Source organism: Diceros bicornis, chromosome 20 (assembly GCF_020826845.1).
Source record: "Diceros bicornis minor isolate mBicDic1 chromosome 20, mDicBic1.mat.cur, whole genome shotgun sequence".
Taxonomy (NCBI): Eukaryota; Metazoa; Chordata; class Mammalia; order Perissodactyla; family Rhinocerotidae; genus Diceros; species Diceros bicornis.
The window spans coordinates 37,777,250-37,797,257 of record NC_080759.1 but is presented as its reverse complement, the minus strand read 5'-3'; the positions used below and the strand labels follow the sequence as shown (position 1 = coordinate 37,797,257).

At 38.1% G+C, this 20,008-nt stretch overlaps 1 pseudogene; it reads left to right on the top strand.

Moving 5' to 3' along the window:
* Positions 1-14,959, top strand: part of LOC131418942 (paraplegin-like) — a 141,656-nt pseudogene extending 126,697 nt beyond the window's left edge.
* Positions 14,960-20,008: the final 5,049 nt, after the last annotated feature.

Genomic DNA, 20,008 nt, shown 5'->3' with positions numbered 1-20,008 from the left:
CACACTCTTTTCAATGCTAGATTTTAGAAACTAGTTCAAGATAAAATAAGATATGGATAAAGCTAAGAATGAAACACATGTAATCATCAAGTGGGATCACCCCTTAATCAAGGTTTATCTCTAGTTGTATAATTTATACCTAGGAAACTAACTTTTACAGCAACAGAGTGATTAGGCTTTGTTTTGTCTTGTTGATAAATAGATAAGTGAACAGTGCTTTAAATGTTTTCAGGTATTATTAATTACAAAGCATTTAACTATAATTACTCTTTTTAAAAAACTTTGCACTACACTAATTCTCATGAAAATTTAGACAAAATTTCATCATAGACTAATAAGTGGAATAAGACCAATACTGCATGGAGAGCTACTGCTATTGATCCAGTAGACGTAGGATTTGAGGTTTCCATTTATTTATTTTTGTCCATGCAGTTCTTGTCTGTGGGTGTGTAATGGTAGGACCTAAGTTCCCCAAGATTTCTCGAGATTAGTGATATCTCATGGATAGGTATAAAGAGTTTGAGACTAACTTGTTTAGGGCTACAGTTCGTGTAATATGGAAAAGAATACTCAGTCGTTACTTAACTGCAATCATGTTTTCACTAGTTAAAATAACTATCTTTATCTAAGGAAATGTACACACCTTCCAATAACTTTTTCTTCATACATACTCTAGTTTAAGTAGGAAAGAGGATTGTAAGGCTTTAAGGAATTGCTATTCCTCTGATCACACTAAGATCTCTCCTTCAAAGTTTTATTTGAGATATATTGTTTTTGCACCTTACCACACCCATATCTCACCTCACCTACAACTTTTCATTGAGATGAAAACTTGGCCAAATAACATAAATCTTGGACCGTGTGAATAGAGGATTTGAGACAATGCTTAAGAGAGATTTAAATTATTTTCTTTGAGTCTCTTTTTTAAAGAAAGAGAGAGAGAGACCCCTCATTCTATCTAATTTGCATCAACAGAGTTAATTTCAGTTTTCCTTTCAGACATAGTAGATACAGTGGGCAGAGGTTTCAAAACCGCTTTACCTTGCTTGGATAGAGATAGAAGGTTGAGGGTGGGAGAAATGTGAGAATTCCACTTTCAAAAATCTGAAGCCAGAATCCGAAGTCAGAATTACCTTCATTTTACTATCTCAAATGGAAGGCAGAGATTTAAGTTCAAGGACTGTTGACTTAAGAACTTTCTAAGCTTTGCTGTTGACCCATCTCTAAATTGTTTATATCTTCTGTTTCCCCTAGTGATTTGCCTAAAGACCCATTACAAGAAAACTGTCTGTCAGAGAAAGGCAAATACTATATTATCTCACTTACAGTGGAATCTCAGAATATTGAACTCAGAAACAGAATAGTATGGTGGTTGCCAGGGGCTCAGGGGTAGGGGAAATAGGGAGATGTTGGTCAAAGCATACAAATGTTCAGTTATAAGATGAATGAGTTCCAGGGATCTAAGGTACAGCATGGTGACTACAGTTAACAATGTTGTATTGTATTGTATACTTGAAAGTTGCTATGAGAATAGAGCTTTAATGACCTTACTGTAACTATAACAACAACAAAATGGTGATTATGTGAGGTGAAGGATGTGTAAACTAATCTTACCGTGGTAAACATTTTGCAATATATACATGTATCAAATCATCACGTTGTACATCTTAAACTTACATAATGTTATATGTCAATTATATCTCAAAAAAGCTGGAAAAGAAAGAAAGAAAACTGTGTGCTTATTTTGGGGACCAGCAATAAGTGGGGATTCAATCTGGTCTCCAGTTTAGTTTGTAAAGGGGAGATAGATCCCCAGGTGAATGTATGAGGGATGGAGGCTTCTCTGATGAGAGGAAAGCAGCCATCATAAAAGGCCCTGCATTAGAGGATGAAAGGAAAATCTACAGAGATAATTTAAACTTGAGAAAAGACGCTGCCACTTAGCAATTACAAGGAAAGCCTTGAGGAGGATAAAGGTAAAAAGTAAAGTGACAAAAGTTTGGAGTGCATATTTGATACCAAGGCGTTGAATGAACTTACTCTACACCAGCTTTCACCTGTAGAAGTTCGATCTTTAGGAAAGAGAAATAGGTTCTAAGTTATTAAAATTTGGCCAAACATTAGAAATTAATTTTTATTTTGAAATTTCATAAAATCTAAGAATGTTCGAAATCCTGACATTGAGGAGCAGCCTCTGTTGTATTTTTGTCCAGTGCATGATCACTTAGACTCCACCCTGAGCCCTTTTCTCATCTCTTCTCTCAGAACTTCTGCTGGGAAGATTTTATTTTCTTTCCTCCTGGGGAAGATTCGCCCAGAGCTAACATCTGTTGCCAGTCTTCCTCTTTTTGTTTTTTTAACGTGAGGCGCCGCCACAGCATGGCCACTGACAGACAAGTGGCTTGGTTCAGCACCCGGCAACCGAACCCTGGCTGCCCAAGTGGAGCATGCCGAACTTGAACCACTAGGCCACCAGGGCTGGCCCTGGGAAAATCTTTTAAGATCTTTAGTGGTTTAAGTGACTTCAACCACTAACTGTAGGCCAATGAATTGCACCTTTGTTGCCAGTTTTCCCCTCTCTATACAACCTTTTCCTTGGCAACTCCAATCGACTCAAATTAAACACATCTAAAGCTAAACTAATTTTCTTAGACACTCATCTATCACCACCTTTAGCCACTGTACAATACTATCTGCTATGCATACATATGTAAACGCAATCATAGGTCATCTCCCAACTATATATTATGAAGGAAAAATTATATTTTATTTATTATCTCTCTAGCAATTAACACTATGCCAACCCTGTAATAGGAGTTCATTAAATGGTGAAATATTAAATGTGTGGAAGCGGAGAAATTGAGGAAGGTGGTCCCAGACCATGCCCAAGCAGTGATGGTAATAAAGTGAAGTCTAGGTTAAGGAAGATAAATCACAGGAGATAGAGGTTTTGAAGGAGTTTAGGGAGGCAGAACACATGTGGACACAGAGGGACAACCATGTGAAGACACAGTGAGAAGGTGCCATCTACAAGCCAAGGAGAGAGGCCTGGAACAGACCCATCTCATATTGCCCTCAGAGGAAACCAACCTGCTGACGCTGATCTTGGACTTCTAGCCTCCAGAATTGTGAGAAAATAAATTTCTGTTGTTTAAGCCACACTGTCTGTGATATTTTGTTACAGCAGCCCTAGTATGCAGATTTTAGTGTGTGATATTTGTATATGCAGATATCAGAATGTGGCATTTAGTACGTCTGGAGGAGAAAATTACCTCTATAAAATAAAAACCCTGGGTCTTCTACCTGAAGAGTAGACTGGAATTCAGGTTTAAGCCTATATGCATAATTCTAAAGAGGAAAAACGATTTGGTGAAAGGTTGCTGTTTTCCGTCAAGATTTAAATGCAATTATAGTAAAACCATGTTTGTTTGCACTAGAGTTAGATATTTAAACAAGTCAATAAATTTTTGGAAACACGGGAAGGAAAGATGCTTTGTTTACATTTATTTCCACATTAATTTTAGTACTGACAGAGGATGACAAAGTGATAGCCTTAGAGACCACTAAAATCATTTCATTCACAAAATGGGTGTTTTATAAGTACTCTGCAGATTGCTTCTCCATCAGGAGGGCTGCTTAGGGCTCAGCAGATGGCCACTAGAGTTTGAAAACATCTGTTCACTCTCTCTCAGTCCAGAACCCACAAAAATAAAAGCTTTCATCTCGTGATGTTATCTGCCTGCCAACGCCATGTTATATTTCGCAAGGACCAGGAAATTCGGTAGTTTTGATAAATGTGATTAAAATACCGTCAAGGCATAAAACTATTTTGACTAAATAACAGAACATTTTTTACTAAATAATAGAAGCTATATTCTACAAGAAAGAGTAGCAAATGTAAGGTCGTGAATTGATTATGTTTGAACTTATTTAAGTAACTCACAAGTTAAAACATATTTGCACTTAAGAAATGAGTTTGGATGTCAAAAAATTTGCATTTATTCCAAACCCTGCAAAAACTTAGCTTTCTAATATAAGTTTGGCTTATACAAATAAGTGTAAAGGCAGAAGCATAAAAACTTAGACAGAATTAAATATCTTTTAAAGCCAGGCTTTTGCTGGGATATGTTTTTTCAGATAAAAAACAATTGAACTGAAAATATTAAGCACATGTTTGGCTCATGCAAAATAGTTAGATGTTAGGGGTGCCAACAGTAGAAACAGTATTTCTGCCTTTTAGGACTTTAAAAGTTTTAGGGACGGCCCCGTGGCTTAGCGGTTAAGTGCGCGTGCTCTGCTATTGGCGGCCCGGGTTCGGATCCCGGGTGCACACTGACGCACCGCTTCTCCAGCCATGCTGAGGCCGCGTCCCACATACAGCAACTAGAAGGATGTGCAACTATGACATACAACTATCTACTGGGGCTTTTGGGAAAAAAAGGAGGAGGACTGGCAATAGATGTTAGCTCAGAGCCAGTCTTCCTCAGCAAAAAGAGGAGGATTAGCATAGATGTTAGCTCAGGGCTGATCTTCCTCACAAAAAAATAAATAAATAAAAGTTTTAAAACAAAAAACTTACCAAGGAGTAAGAGTAGTACATGAAAGTGTTTATAAACTACACCAGAGTGGCCTACCCAGTCAGGTGTAAAGATGGTGGGCAGGGAAAGTCTCATGGAGAAGAAAGCCCTTTAGGTGAATTCTGAGGGACAGGTTACGTCAGGCAGGTAGGAAGCAAGCATTCATTTTGAAAGTATTGTTAAAAAAGAATAGAGTCATTGGAGCCGGCCCAATGGCGCATTGGTTAAATTTGAGTGCTCCACCTTGGCGGCCTGGAGTTCGCGGGTTCGGATCCCAGGTGTAGACCAACACACTGTTTATCAAGCCCTGCAGTGGCGGCGTCCCATATAAAGTAGAGGAAGATGGGCACAGATATTAGCCCAGGGCCAGTCTTCCTCAGCAAAAAGAGGAGGATTGGCAACAGACATTAGCTCAGGGCTAATCTTCCTCACACACACAAAAAAAGAATAGAGTCAGAATTCCACAGCTGGGTTCAGATGGACTGGATAGACTACTCCAGTGGTTTTCAATCCTTTTTAAGACATCTACTAGAAAATATTTTGTTATATTTCATTTTGTTTTAATTTCACATTTACAGAAAAGTTGCTAAAAATAGTTCTGTATCCTCTTTATGCTTTACTCACATTTACCAGTTGTTGACAGCTTTCCTCTTTACCATTCTCTCTTTCTCCCTTGCTCTCCCTGTATGTATGTGGCTGTCTCCTGTGTCCTTCTGACATATCTCTAGGATTCTTAGAGCACTTCTTTAATATCTGCCACTACATACAGGCGTACATCTTACTTGTTTTGGCTCAGCCCCGTTATCAGCTACATTCCCTGTGTCTCTTTTATGGACAATGGTTCTTAGAAAACAAAACCAGGTACCAGGTATATTCATAGCTTCTACATCTTATCAGTGAACAGAACTTTGAAATATGTATATCTCTGTATCTATCTATTAAAATGATGAACTCGTATTGATGTCTCTAATTTTATCCAACACTTCAGGACACATTCTAGACATATAGTTTTCTGTTTAATATTTTTAACTCCCTTCCAAAACAGTAAAACCTGGTCCTCATTAACCTGAATATTTTTACATGTTTGCTCAAGCTTAGCAAACACATAAGATAGTTTCAAAATTAGTAATCTACACTACTAAAAAAAAATGCAAACCTACTAACTAGAGTTCAATATTTGTTTACCATTCCTTTTTTGTTTCTTTGAGATAAAATTTAATTAGAGTGAAATGAGCAAAGCTTAAATGTTAAATTTACTGAGTTTTGACAAATACATATACTACTAAGACATAGAACATTTTCATCACCTTAGAAAATTAACATGTGGCTGTTTTTAACCAATACCTTTACCCTTCACAGAGGTAAATATCGTTATGTTTTTTTTTCACTATGTATTGGTTTTGCCTGTTCTAGAATATATTATAAATGGAATAATTGAGAATACAATTTTTTGTATCTGGCTCATTTGTCAACATGTCTGCAGGATGCACCTATTTTTTGTATATATTAGTAGTTTGTTTATTTTTATTGATGAGTAGTATTTTTATTATATGAATTTAATACAGGGTTAGGGTTAGGGTAAAATATTTATACATTTCTCTATTAGTAGGTACCAGGGCCACTTCTGATTTTTGACTTGTGTATAAAATAGTTCTGGATGTTCTTGTGTAAGACTATTTGTAGACATGAGATTTCATTGATCTTACATAAATAGCTACGGTAGAATTTCAGGGACAGACATATACCTTCACAATAGGCTGTCAAACTTCCTTTTTGCAAAGAGGGTGCATTATTTACACTCTCACCAGCAACTATGAGAGATCTACTTGTTCTACATCCTGGACAATATTTGGTGTTGACAGACTTTTAAATTTTAGTCATTCTAGTGAGTGTATATAAATTTGATTTTAATTTACATTTTCCTGATGAATAATATTAAATATTTTTTCTCATGTTGATTGTACACGTGTACATCATTCTTTGTGAAATATCCAAGTTTTTTGCCCATTTTTGTTAGAGTGTTTGTCCTTTTATTGTTGAGTTATAAGCATACTTGACATATTTTTTATAGAGATCTTTTGAAAGTTATAGGTTTTGTTTGTGCATTTTATTAATTTTCCTGTTTTGATGCAGTCTAATTATAATGAAGTCTAATTTATCATGCTTTCTCTTTCTTATTCCTTTCTATGGTCTCTCTAAGAAATCTTTGCCTACCTCAGGTTGCACAGAGAATCCACTATTGTTTTTTCTAAACTTTTAGAGTTCTAAATTTTGCATTTAAGTTTTGCTCCATCTCAGACAAATGTTTATGTATGCTAGTAGGTGGGATTAAAGTTTATTTATTCCATATGTGTATCAAGTTGTTGTAGGACCATTTGTTTAGAAGACTTTCTCTCCCCATTGAAATGCTTTGGCAACTTTGTCAAAAATTAAATGAATTTATAAGTGTTTATCTAATTCTGAAACCTTTATTCTATTCCATTGATCTATTGTTTCTATTCTTATATCAATAGCACACTATCTTGATTTGTAGTTTTATGTTATGATTTGAAGTTTCTCAACTTTTGCATATATGAACGTGCCTTCCTTGCACTCTCATTTTGTAAGAATATGTTCTGGCCTCTGTCTTGCTTTCCCCACCCCCTATTCTTAATTTGAAGACGACTGTTCTCCATACCATTGTTACTCTGTGTGTAATACGTCCTTTTTCTGTGGTGATTTCAAGATTTTCCCCCAGGCTCTAGTTTTCTGTGCTTTGATTATTTGGTTTTCTTTTTGCTTATCCTTTTTGGGGTTCACTGAGCTTCTTTGATCTGTAAGTTTATGCTTTACACTAAATTCTGGAAATTACTGGTGTTAGTTTTTCAATTGTGTCTCTGTCCCTTTTTCTCAGTCCTTTCATTCTGCATTTGAAAGACGCATATGTTAGACTGTTTGATATTATCACAAAGGTCATGGAGTCTCTATTTTTCTCTCTCTTTTCCTATTTTTTACTTCTGTCTTTGATGTTCAGATTAGGTCATTTCTTTTGACGTTTTTTCAAGTTCAAGGATTATTGATTCTTCCAACTCCTAACTGGATTTTTCAAATCTAGTGAATCATATGCTGCGCTTTTCACGTCTAGAATTTTCATTTATAAAACAGCTTTAGTCAGCATCATGGCGGAGTGAGCTTTCCCGTAAACTCTTCCCCAGATAAGATACAACAAAAGGGACAGTCACAGATCAACAAGGGAGGCTCACACAGCACAAAGGGACATCGGAAAGACCCACATTGCCACACATCTGAGAGTAGACATGCTTGGGCCCCCAGAGAAAGTGGGGAGAGGTAAGCAGAAATCCTCTCCCTCTGTATCAGATCTGTGATTCCAGTCGATGCAGCTGCCAGAGAAGGGGGAGGGGCAGCCCTCTGCAGGGAAACGGTAGCTCTTTGGGCTCTCTCAGCCAGTGGGAAACTCCCACACAGAGGACTCAGAACTGCTGCAGGGGTGCCATCAACATCTGAGCACCCCAGGAGAGCAGATAACGAGGGGTGAGCAAGAAGCCCCCCACTCCAGGGACCCAGTGGGCAAAAGAGAGACCCCATCCCCCCTGCATGCCCAATACTGCATCTCAGCAGACCCGGCAGAGCAGCCAGCACAGAGGGCAGAGAGCCGCCACAGAGGGCAGAGCAGCTGCCGCGGATCACAGAGCAGCTGCCGTGGAGTGCAGGGGGCTCAGATTACACAGCCCTTGACCCCCACACAGTGGCAGCAGGTGTAAACTGCAACCATATATTTCCAGGATGAGGAAAAACAAAGTGAATACAGGAACCACAATGCAAAGGTACATTAAATCACCAGACCAGAAGGAAAATGACAAGCACTCAGAAATCAACCCTGAAGGCACAGAAATCCATAACCTAAACCACAGAGAATTCAAAATAGCTTTCATAAAAAAGCTCAATGAAATACAAGAAAACACAGATAAACAATTCAATGAGATAAGGAGTTTCTTCACAAAAGAGATTGAAATCATAAAGAAAACCAATCAGTATTGATGGCAATGAAGAACACAGTGGAGGAGATAAAGGAGAATCTGGAATCTTTAAAGAACAGAGCTGACAATACGGAGGAAAGAATTAGCATTATAGAGGATAGGAATACAGATATGAGAACGAAGACTAAAAAGACATGAAGAAAGTCTCTGAGAAATATCTGACTCAATTAGGAAATGTAACATAAGAATCATAGGTATTCCTGAGGGAGAAGAGAGGGAAAGAGGAACAGAGAGCCTATTCAAGGAAATAATCGCTGAGAACTTCCCAAATCTGGGGAAGGAGCAGGAAATACCAGTAAGTGAAGCTGACAGGTCACCTAAATATGTCAATAGGCCAAGTCCTACCCCACGTCATATAGTATTAAAGCTGGAAAAAGTCAATGACATAGAAATAATATTAAGGGCAGCTAGACAAAAACAAAGTAACGTACAAGGGAACTCCCACCAGGCTCTCAGCAGATTTCTCAACAGAAACTTTACAGGCTAGGAAAGACTGGAATGATATATTCAAAATACTGAAAGACAAAAACTTTCAGCCAAGAATACTCTATCCAGTGAAAATACCCTTCAAATATGATGGAGAAATAATAACTTTCCCAGATAAACAAAAGCTAAGGGAATTCATGGCCATGAGAGCCCCCACTACAAGAAAAGCTCAAGAAGGCCCTCAGGCCTGAAAAAAAGAAGAGAGAGGGAATACAAAGCTTTGAGCAAGGAGAAAAATAGGTAGACTAAATCAGAAAAATAGTAGATCTTTACCAGAATAGTTTAGCAACCACTTAAATACCAAAATCAAAGATCAAAGGAAGGAAAACACCAAAAATAAATATCACTGTAAACACACACCCACAACACAAGATAGAATAAGTTGTGACAAGAATAACTTAGAAGGGGAAGAGGAAAGAGATTGAATTGACTTAGTATAAGGAAATAAGAGAATGGACTATCTCATACACAAGATTTTTTATATAAACCTCAAGGTAACCACTAAACAAATAATCAGAACAAAATCACATATGATAAATAAAGAGAAAACTAAAAGAGTCATAAGACAGAGCAACCAAACTGAATTGGCAGTCCAAAACACATGGGACAAGAAACAAAGGAAATGCAAAAGAACCAGAAAATAAGCAATAAAACAGCAACATTAAGCTCTCGTATATCAATAATTATTCTAAATGTAAATGGATTGAACTCTCCAATCAAAAGATACAGAGTGGCAGGATGGATTAAAAAGCAAGACCCAACAATATGCTGCCTCCAGGAAATACATCTCAGCTCTAGAGACAAGCACAGGATTAGAGTGAAAGGATGGAAGACAATACTCCAAGCTAATGGCAAACAAAAGAAAGCAGGTGTTGCCATACTCATATCAGACAAAGTAGACTTCAAGATAAAACAGGTTAAGAGAGACAAAGAAGGGCAATACATAATGATAAAAGGGACACTCCACCAAGAAGACATATGAACTATAAATATATATGCACCCAACATGGGAGCACCAAAGTAAAAAAGCAACTCCTAACAAACCTAAAAGGAGATATTAATAACAACACGATAATAGTAGGGGATCTTAATACCCCACTTACATCAAGGTATAGATCATCCAGACAAAAAGTCAATAAAGAAACAGTGGACTTATATGAAAAACTGGACAATATGCACCTAGTACATATATACAGAGCACTCCATCCAAAAACATCTGACTACACATTCTTCTCAAGCACGCATGGAGCATTCTCAAGGATAGACCATATGTTGGGAAACAAGGCAAGCCTCGATAAAATTAAGAAGACTGAAATCATAACAAGCATCTTTTCAGACCATAATGCTATGAAACTGGAAATCAACTACAAAGAAAAAACTGGGAAAGTGACAAAGATGTGGAGATTAAACAACATGCTACTGAACAACCAATGGATCATTGATGAAATTAAAGGAGAAATCAAATGAAAATGAAAATATACCATACCAACTCATATGGGATGCACCAAAAGCGGTCCTGAGAGGGAAATTCATAGCCATACAGGCCCACCTTAACAAACAAGAGAAAGCCCAAATAAGCAACCTTAAATTACACCTAACCGAACTAGAAAGAGAAGAGCAAACAAAGCCCAAAGTCAGCAGGAGAGAAATAATAAAAATTAGAGCAGAAATAAATGAAATTGAGACCAAAAAAACAGTAGAAAGGATTAATGAAACAAAGAGTTATTTCTTTGAGAAGACAAACAAAATTGGCAAACCCTTAGCCAGACTTACTAAGAAAAAAAGAGAAAAGGCTCAAATAAATAAAATTAGAAATGAAAGAGGAGAAATTACAACAGATACCACGGATATACAAAGGATTATAAGAGAATACTATGAGAATCTATATGCCAACAAATTTGACAATCTAGAAGAAATGGATAAATTCTTAGACTCATACAACCCCCCAAAACTGAACCAAGAAGAAATAGAGAATTTGAATAGACCAATCACAAGTACAGAGATGGAAAGAGTAATCAAAAACCTTCCCCAAAATAAAAGTCCAGGACCAGATGGCTTCTCCAATGAATTTTACCAAACATTCAAAGATGATTTAATACCCATCTTTCTCAAACTATTCCAAAAAATAAAGGAAGGTGGAACACTTCCTAACTCAATCTACGAGGCCAACATCACCCTGACACCAAAGCCAGACAAAGACAATACTAAGAAGGAAAACTACAGGCTAATATCCCTGATGAATATAGATACAAAAATCCTCACCAAAATATTGGCAACCCAAATACAGCAATACATTAAAAAGATCATACACCATGATCAAGTGGGATTTATAGCAGGGATGCAGGGATGGTTCAACATCCACAAATCAATCAACGTGATACCCCACATCAACAAATTGAAGAATGGAAACCACATGGTCATCTCAATAGACGCAGAGAAGGCATTTGACAAGATCCAACATCCATTTATGATACAAAACCCTCAACAAAATGGGTATAGAAAGAAAGTACTTCATCATAATAAAGGCTATTTATGACAAACCCACAGCCAACATCATACTCAACAGGGAAAGTCTGAAAGCCATTCCTCTGAGAACAGGAAGGAGACAAGGCTGCCCACTCTCACCACTCTTATTCAACATAGTACTGGAGGTTTTGGCCAGAGCAATTAGGTAAGAAAAAGGAATAAAAGGAATCCAAATTGGCAATGAAGAAGTGAAACTCTCCCTATTTGCAGACAACATGATTTTATACATAGAAAACCCTAAAGAATCCATTGGAAAACTATTAGAAATAATCAATAACTACAGCAAAGTTTCAGGGTACAAAATCAACTTACAAAAATCAGTTACATTTCTGTATGCTAATAATGAACTAATAGAGAGCTCAAAAAGATAGTACCATTCACAATTGCATCAAAAAGAATAAAATATCTAGGAATAAATCTTACCAACGAGGTGAAAGACCTATACAATGAAAACTACAAGACATTATTGAAAGAAATCGATGATGACATAAAGAAATGGAAAGACATCCCATGCACATGGATTGGAAGAATAAACATATATCTGACTAGAAGTTAATCTCCATAACATGTAAAGAACTCACACAACTGAACAACAAAAAAACAAACAAACAACCTGATCAAAAAATAGGCAGAGGAAATGAACAGACACTTCTCCAAAGAAGATATACAGATAGCCAATAGGCACATGAAAACATGTTCAACATCACTAATCATCAGGGAAATGCAAATCAGAACACCACCAAGATATTACCTCACGCCCATTAGAATGGCCGTAATCACCAAGACAAAAAATGACAAATGTTGGAGAGGATGTGGAGAAACGGGAACCCTCGTACACAGCTGGTGGGACTGCAAACTGGTGCAGCCTCTATGGAAAACAGTATGGAGATTTCTCAAAAAGTTAAAAATAGAAATACCCTATGATCCAGCTATCCCACTACTGGAAATCTATCCAAAGAACCTGAAATCAACAATCTAAAGAGGCTTATGCACCCCTATGTTCATTGCAGCATTATTCACTATAGCCAAGAAGTCAAAGCAACCTGTGTCCCTCGACTGATGATTGGATCAAAAAGATATGGTATATATATACAATGGAATACCACTCAGCCAGAAAAAAAAGATAAAATCGTCCAGTTTGCAACAACATAGATGAACCCGGAGGGTATTATGTTAAGTGAAATAAACCAGAAAGAGAAAGACAAACACCATATGGTCTCACTCATATGTGGAATATAAACCAACACTTGGAAACAGAAAACTGTACTGTGGTTACCAGGAGCAATGGGGGGGGGGGCACAAGGGGTGAAGACACGTTTATGATGCTTGACAAACAAAAATCCACAACCAAAATTTCACAATGTTATAAACTATTAAGACGTCAATAAAAAAAAGAAACCAGCTTTAAAACAGTTTTTATATTAAACATGTTTGGTTGGTCTAAAAATAAAAAGCACTTCATCTAGAAAAAGAAAAAATGTTCTACACCAGGGCCCAGACCCTGGTCGCACAAGGCTGTGGGGCTCAGGCTCCAGCTGGAACCCAGGCCTCTCTGCAGGGGCCGGGGTTGCTGTGCTTTGTCCACAGATCTCTGGTAGGTCTCACCCGGGCAGGAGGCTGAGCCCTAAAGAGCTTGCCGTTGGGACAGCTAATCCTTACCTTTGAAGAGATCAGTGGACTGAAACAGCATCCGGTCCAAAATTCAATCAGACTCTGGAAACTTTTAGGAGGTACTTACTATTTTAACATCTCAAGGGTGAAGCAGAAGACGAAGGACAATGATAAATCCAAAGGGAGGGCCCCTGAAGATGATGGAAAGGAGAGGAGGCTCAACGAGGCGGAGGAGCAGATATACCGCAAGCGGCTGCCCACCTTGTTTGCCATCACTGCTGACAGGAGTGTGTTGAACTCACTCAGCACCAGTTTTGGCAGTATTTCCTGGACTGACTTTGGCACAAGATGCTGGCCAAGGGCAAGATGCAGTGGGTCCGGGTGGTGCCTGCTGCACCAGAATTCTACCTGCACTCTGGAGCCATGGTGTTAGGGCGGCCTTGTACCGAATGCAGATTGTGAATATCAACAAAGAAGCTTTGAGAGGCTGAAGATGAGCTGAATATGGAAGGCAAGGACAGGATACCAGTTTCCCATAAGCGTACGGGCTTCTTTGGAAATGCCCTCTCCATTTTAGAGACGAGAGCAGCGTGTTTGGCCATCCTGTGGTATGTTTTCCATCTGGCTGGAATTATGGAAAGGAAAGGAGGATTCAGCGCTTTCCATCAGCTTGAAATGGCTCCTGTCACGATTGCGGATGACACAAAGATGGAGAAAGGAGGGCGCTTCAAAGAAGTTGCAAGAACGCATGAAGCCAAACTGGAAGTCAAAGAGCGTGTGGGTGATCTGAAGAGGCCAGAGCGCCTCCTCTGGGTTAGTACCAAGGTTCTAGAGGGAGCACTGTTGCTCGGCCCTGGCTGCAGGAAGACAGTGTTGGCCAAGGCGGTAGCGATGGAGGCCCTGCCCTTGTCGGCGATGGCCGGCCAGGAGTGTTCCATCTTCACATCAGGCTTCTCCACCACCACGTCCGGTGTCTCCACCACCGAGGAGCAGTCGCTCAACCAGCCCTTGGTGGAAATGGATGCAATGGGCACCGCCGACCACGTCGGTCCACCAACCGAGCCCACATTTTGGACAACGCTGTCCGAAACCAGGCCAACTCCACCGACACATCTCCATCGACCTTCCCACACTGCAGGAAAGGTGGGAGGCTTTCGAGCAGCACCTGAAGAGGCTGAAGCTGACTCAGGCCAGCAGCTTCTACTCGCAGTGTCTGTGGAGCTGACGCGGGAGGTGAGTGATGCAACATCGCCAACGCTGTAACCGCGCTGCACGCTGCATGGGAAGCGCACGTCCATCCACACGCTTAACTTCCAGCACACCATGGAGCGTGTGTCATCGCCGGACCGCACAGAAGAGCAAGATCCTCTCAAAGGAAGAACGGAAGGCGGTTGCGTTTCATGAATCAGGCCATGCTTTGGTCGGCTGGTTGCTGGAGCATAGAAGCTGGGATGAAGATCTCCATCACACCATGGACAGACGCTGCCCTGGGCTTTGCTCAGATGCTTCCCCAGAGACCAGCACCTCTTCACCCAAGAGCAGCTGTTGGAGCGCATGTGCGTGGCCCCGGCGGCTGCACGTCGGGGGACCATCTCCTTCAACAAGGTCACTTTTGGGGCTCAGGACAACCTGAGGAAGGTCACCTTCATCTACTACTGTAGAGCTTGTGGTGAGGGGGTGTGGCGGTGGATGGGGGGTAAGGGTGGAGGGGTGAGGGGATGAGGGTAGAAGAGTAGGGGAGGGTGGGGTGGGAGAACCAGCCGTGAGGGTTCAGACTTGCTAGAGCTTCCCTGCCCCCCATCCCCAGCTGTGTCAATATTACCACCTGACAGACTTCAGGACTCCCTGCCCTACCAGAGAACAGAGGTGTTAACTGTTAGCTGTTAAGTGTTAAATTAGAGCCTTTCTTCTTCTTTCCACAGGGCATCCTCTTAATCTGTTATGGGTCCCAGGAAGGGGGAAAAACAGGTTCTTGGTACTTAGGACTTGATCCAGTGGTTGGCCTTTGGCCACGCTGCTGCCCAACTCTGACCTCTCCCAGGGACTGACCTCTAGCCCTAGTTCCCCTTGATAGGTGGGCTCTGCATAGGGTCCTGCACCTGCTAAAGTTCTCCATCACAGGGGCCAGGAAGGGAATTATCACAACTCCTCCTGTATAGGGGGGTATTGGCCCAGCCATGGGAAATTCTTTGCCCTGTTCTACTCCCTAAGCCCAGGGAAAAAGCTCTCGATTTTTTTATTTCTAATTTTTGTTTGAAGTAAAGTCTTAGCATAAATAAATAAGCATATTAAAAACAAAACAAATAAAACAACAAAAAAAAGAGTTACCACTATTCTTATTCCTATCACCATAAGGTGAGGGATATTTCAATTGTGTAAATTGTAAATTGGTAAATATCTACATTACCTTTTGGAGGAAGAAGGAAAGGCAAGGAAGAATATCATTTAGAGGTCTTAACTGACATAGGAGGGAAAGAAGAGAAAATGAATGAAAATTATTCAGAATTTGATCCTATTGTTTAGTTATATAATTGGTAGACACAGGAAAGCCAGTTTAAGGACTTCATTTTATGATCATGAGTTTAGATATAGATGTGTGAAAATAAAAGACACCCATCTGTATGCATAGAAAATTGGAAATATACATATTGCATTCATTCATGAGCAAAGAAAGTAGAGGTGAAGACTGAGAAATAAAAAGAACTCATGTTTAGTGAGTAAGAGAAAGAAAAAGAACTTGTTTCCAGGAAGTCAAGGCAAATATGGGCTTGGAAATAACTATTAGTTTTGTGATTTGGAATCCCTGATATTTTTGATGGGTTGACAATAAGGAATTTGGAAGATAGGGGAAGTTAAGGCAAGAACAAGGAATTAGGATGGTAAAGTAATGATTGTGAGATATTCTTAGATGTTAGTCATTTAGAAGAAGGGATGTAGTTTGAAGGTAAACTGGCAGCAGTAGGGTTAAGTGGTTATCTCTGTGTTTGTTGATTATTTACCTTTTGATGAAATTAAAAGTTATAAAGGAGAATGAGAACCGAAGCATATAGGACTCAGGTTGGGCTATAGCTGATATCATAAGTGGAGAAATAGCGTTTTGGCAGTAGTGCAAATATCTTTTGGCGTGAGGCTGGAGAGTAGGAAGAAGGAGTGAGGAAAACAGAGAATGAGGACAGACGTCACTTCAGATAACTTTGATTTCTCAATAAATATGTTGGATTCATATGTTGGATTAATATTAGTGAGTATAAAACAGAAAAGTGGAAAAGTTTTAGATCAGATACTGTGGAAGTACAGCCAAAGACGAATGGAAATATTATCAAAATCTTTTAGAGCCTAATAGATCTTAGTGTCTTTCACATAGTAAGAGCTCAAAATGTTGATATAGCCTCTGATTTTCATGAGATAAGCATTCTGTATAATGAGAACAAAACTAGACCAGATAATAAATTATTCATAATAAAGCTATTCTAGAGGAGAGCAGATTTCCAACCTTTTTATTCCTCCTGACTTCATACTGATGATTTTTAAAACATGCTTACACGTAATCTCATCAATATCATCATTTATTATGCAAAGTGAATCTTTAAACCATTTCACTTGAGCATAGTTCTCGTGGAATATATTTTTCATAATTTCCCTACATCTTTATTTTTCTTTCCTTTATTGATAATTAGCTTATTATTAAGATCCAAATATATATAGTCTATGAGGTAAACAAAGTTTGAAGAAATCACCATTCTGGTAGAGCATTCCTTTAAAGTCTAACTTGCTTGGATAGAGAATACTGATACACAATATATGCATTCTAGTAATGATGAACAGTATATATAAGTAAAAAAAAATCTATACCAACAATCTAGGTTTGTATAATTAAAATATTGTATAAATTAAATTCTGCAGAATTTCTTCAAGTAAAGTTGTTATAAACATTCAGTTGTGACAGGGACCCCATCCTTGATACCATCCTTTGTATCATGAAGATTTCCCGGGATTGTTATCAACTTAAACATAGAGAAATTCTTTTGTATTCTTTGCAAAGTATAAAGCTGAATATATGCAAAATGTTCCTCTTCTACTTAGGAGGATATGACACTTTGTGTGGTCATAGGATGCATGGATGAACACTGCCCAGCCATGAAGGGATGTAATCACCCCCTATTTCTTGAGAACAAAGACCCAGTGATTGAATTTTGAAGGATGTAGTTAGTGGAAATCTTTCAATTCAAAGAAACAAAAAAAGAACTCAACTAATGTTGTTGTTGACATAGTTCACATTAATTATTGGGATTGTTAACTGAGAACCTTGAATTAGTTCAATTGAACATCTCTGGACTTATATTACATATTTATCTATTCTGACATTAAAAAGGAAAAAATATGAAAATATGTTTTTCTAATTTTAATCTCTTTCTTTTGTTACTTTTCTATAAGAGCGTGTCATTTTTCCTGCCAAATTTTCTATTCTAAAAAAAAAAATTCTGCTATATTATATAATTTTTTTTCTTTTTTCCTGAATTTTCTTTTGTATTTCTTTTCCTTTCTTTTCTGTTTTTCCTTCAACCTTCACTTTTTTCTTTCTTTTTTTCTTTCCTTCTTCCTTAGAGGGTCATATTTTTTCCGCTTTAAATATATTTTCTTTACACCTGTTTTCTCACCTCCCAGCATTGTCTCTGTTTCGCATTTTAGCATTAGGCTTTGTTATCTTAACTTCATAGTAAATGCTTAACTCAAATGTTAGGTGCTTCTTGGTAATTTCTATTTAATAGTGAAGCACTAAAAATCAACTTAGAATTCCCTTCACTACACAGCAGACGCACTGCCATATCACTGACTGATGGGGTCAGGACTAGCAGTAGGATTGGGGAATCGTTTTGTTGTATTTGCTTTCCAGAAAATAATAACTTCATCATTTTTTCTAACATAATATAAGTTTGACTGTTAGCTTTCTAGATATTGAACTGGAGAATGGGTGCTGGGGATCAAACCATTTAGATCAAATCATCTTAGCACCTTGCTCTTTCATGGAATTAGGAAAGGCCAGGCGATATGACCCCTAATTCTTTTCAATCAATAAAAAATGAGGGTAATAAAAAGGAGAATTTATCTATCCTATATTTTCTTTGGTTATTCATCAAAAATAAAAGTTTTGCAGGTTTTCTCTGCCTTATAAACCTTTAGGTCGTAGTCTTTTAGTTCAGTGTAAATTGGCACATGAAATAAAATATACTATGCAAAACCAGGGCTAAAAGTTTAGACATAACATGAATGAATAAGTATTTAAATAAAGGGAGATGAGATATCTCAGTATAACCAAAAGAGGTCATTTTTTTTCCTCACTGCATTTTGGGTGGTAGAATTAAGCTGCCTCACTCATTTCTTTTGATAGGAATTCACTTATATTAAACTGAAGGACTTTGGGACTCAGAAATGGATTTCTCCAAAAAGACTCATCCAATTTACATCATGCACTCAGAGTTCAGTTCAGGATCAATGCTTTTATTACTGGAGAGGCTCTATCGCTTTCTGGAAGTAATAGTTCCTAGAATGTTAAAACATTTCACCTTTGATGTTGGTGGTAAACTAGAATTTATGACCTCTCCTAGTTGGCATTGAGAGCCCCATTTTTCCTCTCCAGCCTGCCCATTGTCCTGACTAGAAAGAATAAGTTTTCTCTGTTTAGTCAAGTTACATCTGAGATGGTTGCCAGGCTTTAGGAAGCACTTACGTAGCCTTCTTCAGTTTCACACACCAAGACTGAGCGGGTAACATCTACTATGAATAAATCAATAAGACTGATGCACTAGAAATGCAGTTTGAAAAGGGCAGCAGCCTTCTAAAAGCTTTGGAAGCTAACTTTTAACTTGAGAGAAAGGGTTGAAAGTTGAAATTCACATAGTGGTATTATAACCATTATCTTTTTTCGTGTGTAAAAAGAACTATAACTCACTGGGACTTATGGCAACAGTAAGAACTTTTCCACGAGATGAAGAAACATAATAATTGCTCTTTAGTACTTCAAGATATTTTTTATTAAAAAAAAAAGCTATTTATTTTATGCAGTGTCCATATGTTGGTCTGGAATTAGCATGAAACTTAATATATGACAATGATTATAATAGAGCTGTGAGAGCAGAACCGTTCTTTATATTTTGAAATGTGATTCTGTACAGAATAAACTTTCTTTAATAAAATGAAAGATATGCCTACTCAATAACATATTATTTTATGAATAAATAATAATCACAAGATGCATTTTAGTACGGATGTTTATGAAGAAATAATTGGTGACTGCAATGATATTTTTTGGTTTACTGTCCTTATCTGGAGGTACTGGAATTCTGAGTTCAAAAACATTTTTGGGAATGCAATGTTTGCAGCTATAAATAGTAGTCAGCAACTGCAGAATACAAAATAGCAACTGTGGAATATTTTTATAGGCAAATAATGATCTATTTCCAAAAGGAACTAAATAGTGATGCTGCAGGTAATAGAGCTAATCCATTTAAAAAAAAAAAGTCATGTTCAGAAGAAAGGGAATGTAGAGATACTTGTTGCTAAGGCTTAACACAGCTCCCAGAAAAGTTAATTCTTATACATCAAACTTTGCAAGAATTCCTCAAAAACTAGGCAAACAGCATTTGATTTCAGGCTGCTTCATTCCTTAAGCAGATAAAAGGATTATTTAAGGCCTCTGTTTGGCAGATTGATTTTAACCATAGGATAATTCTAAGGGTTTGGAAATTTCTATTTTATTTTCTGGTTTATTCC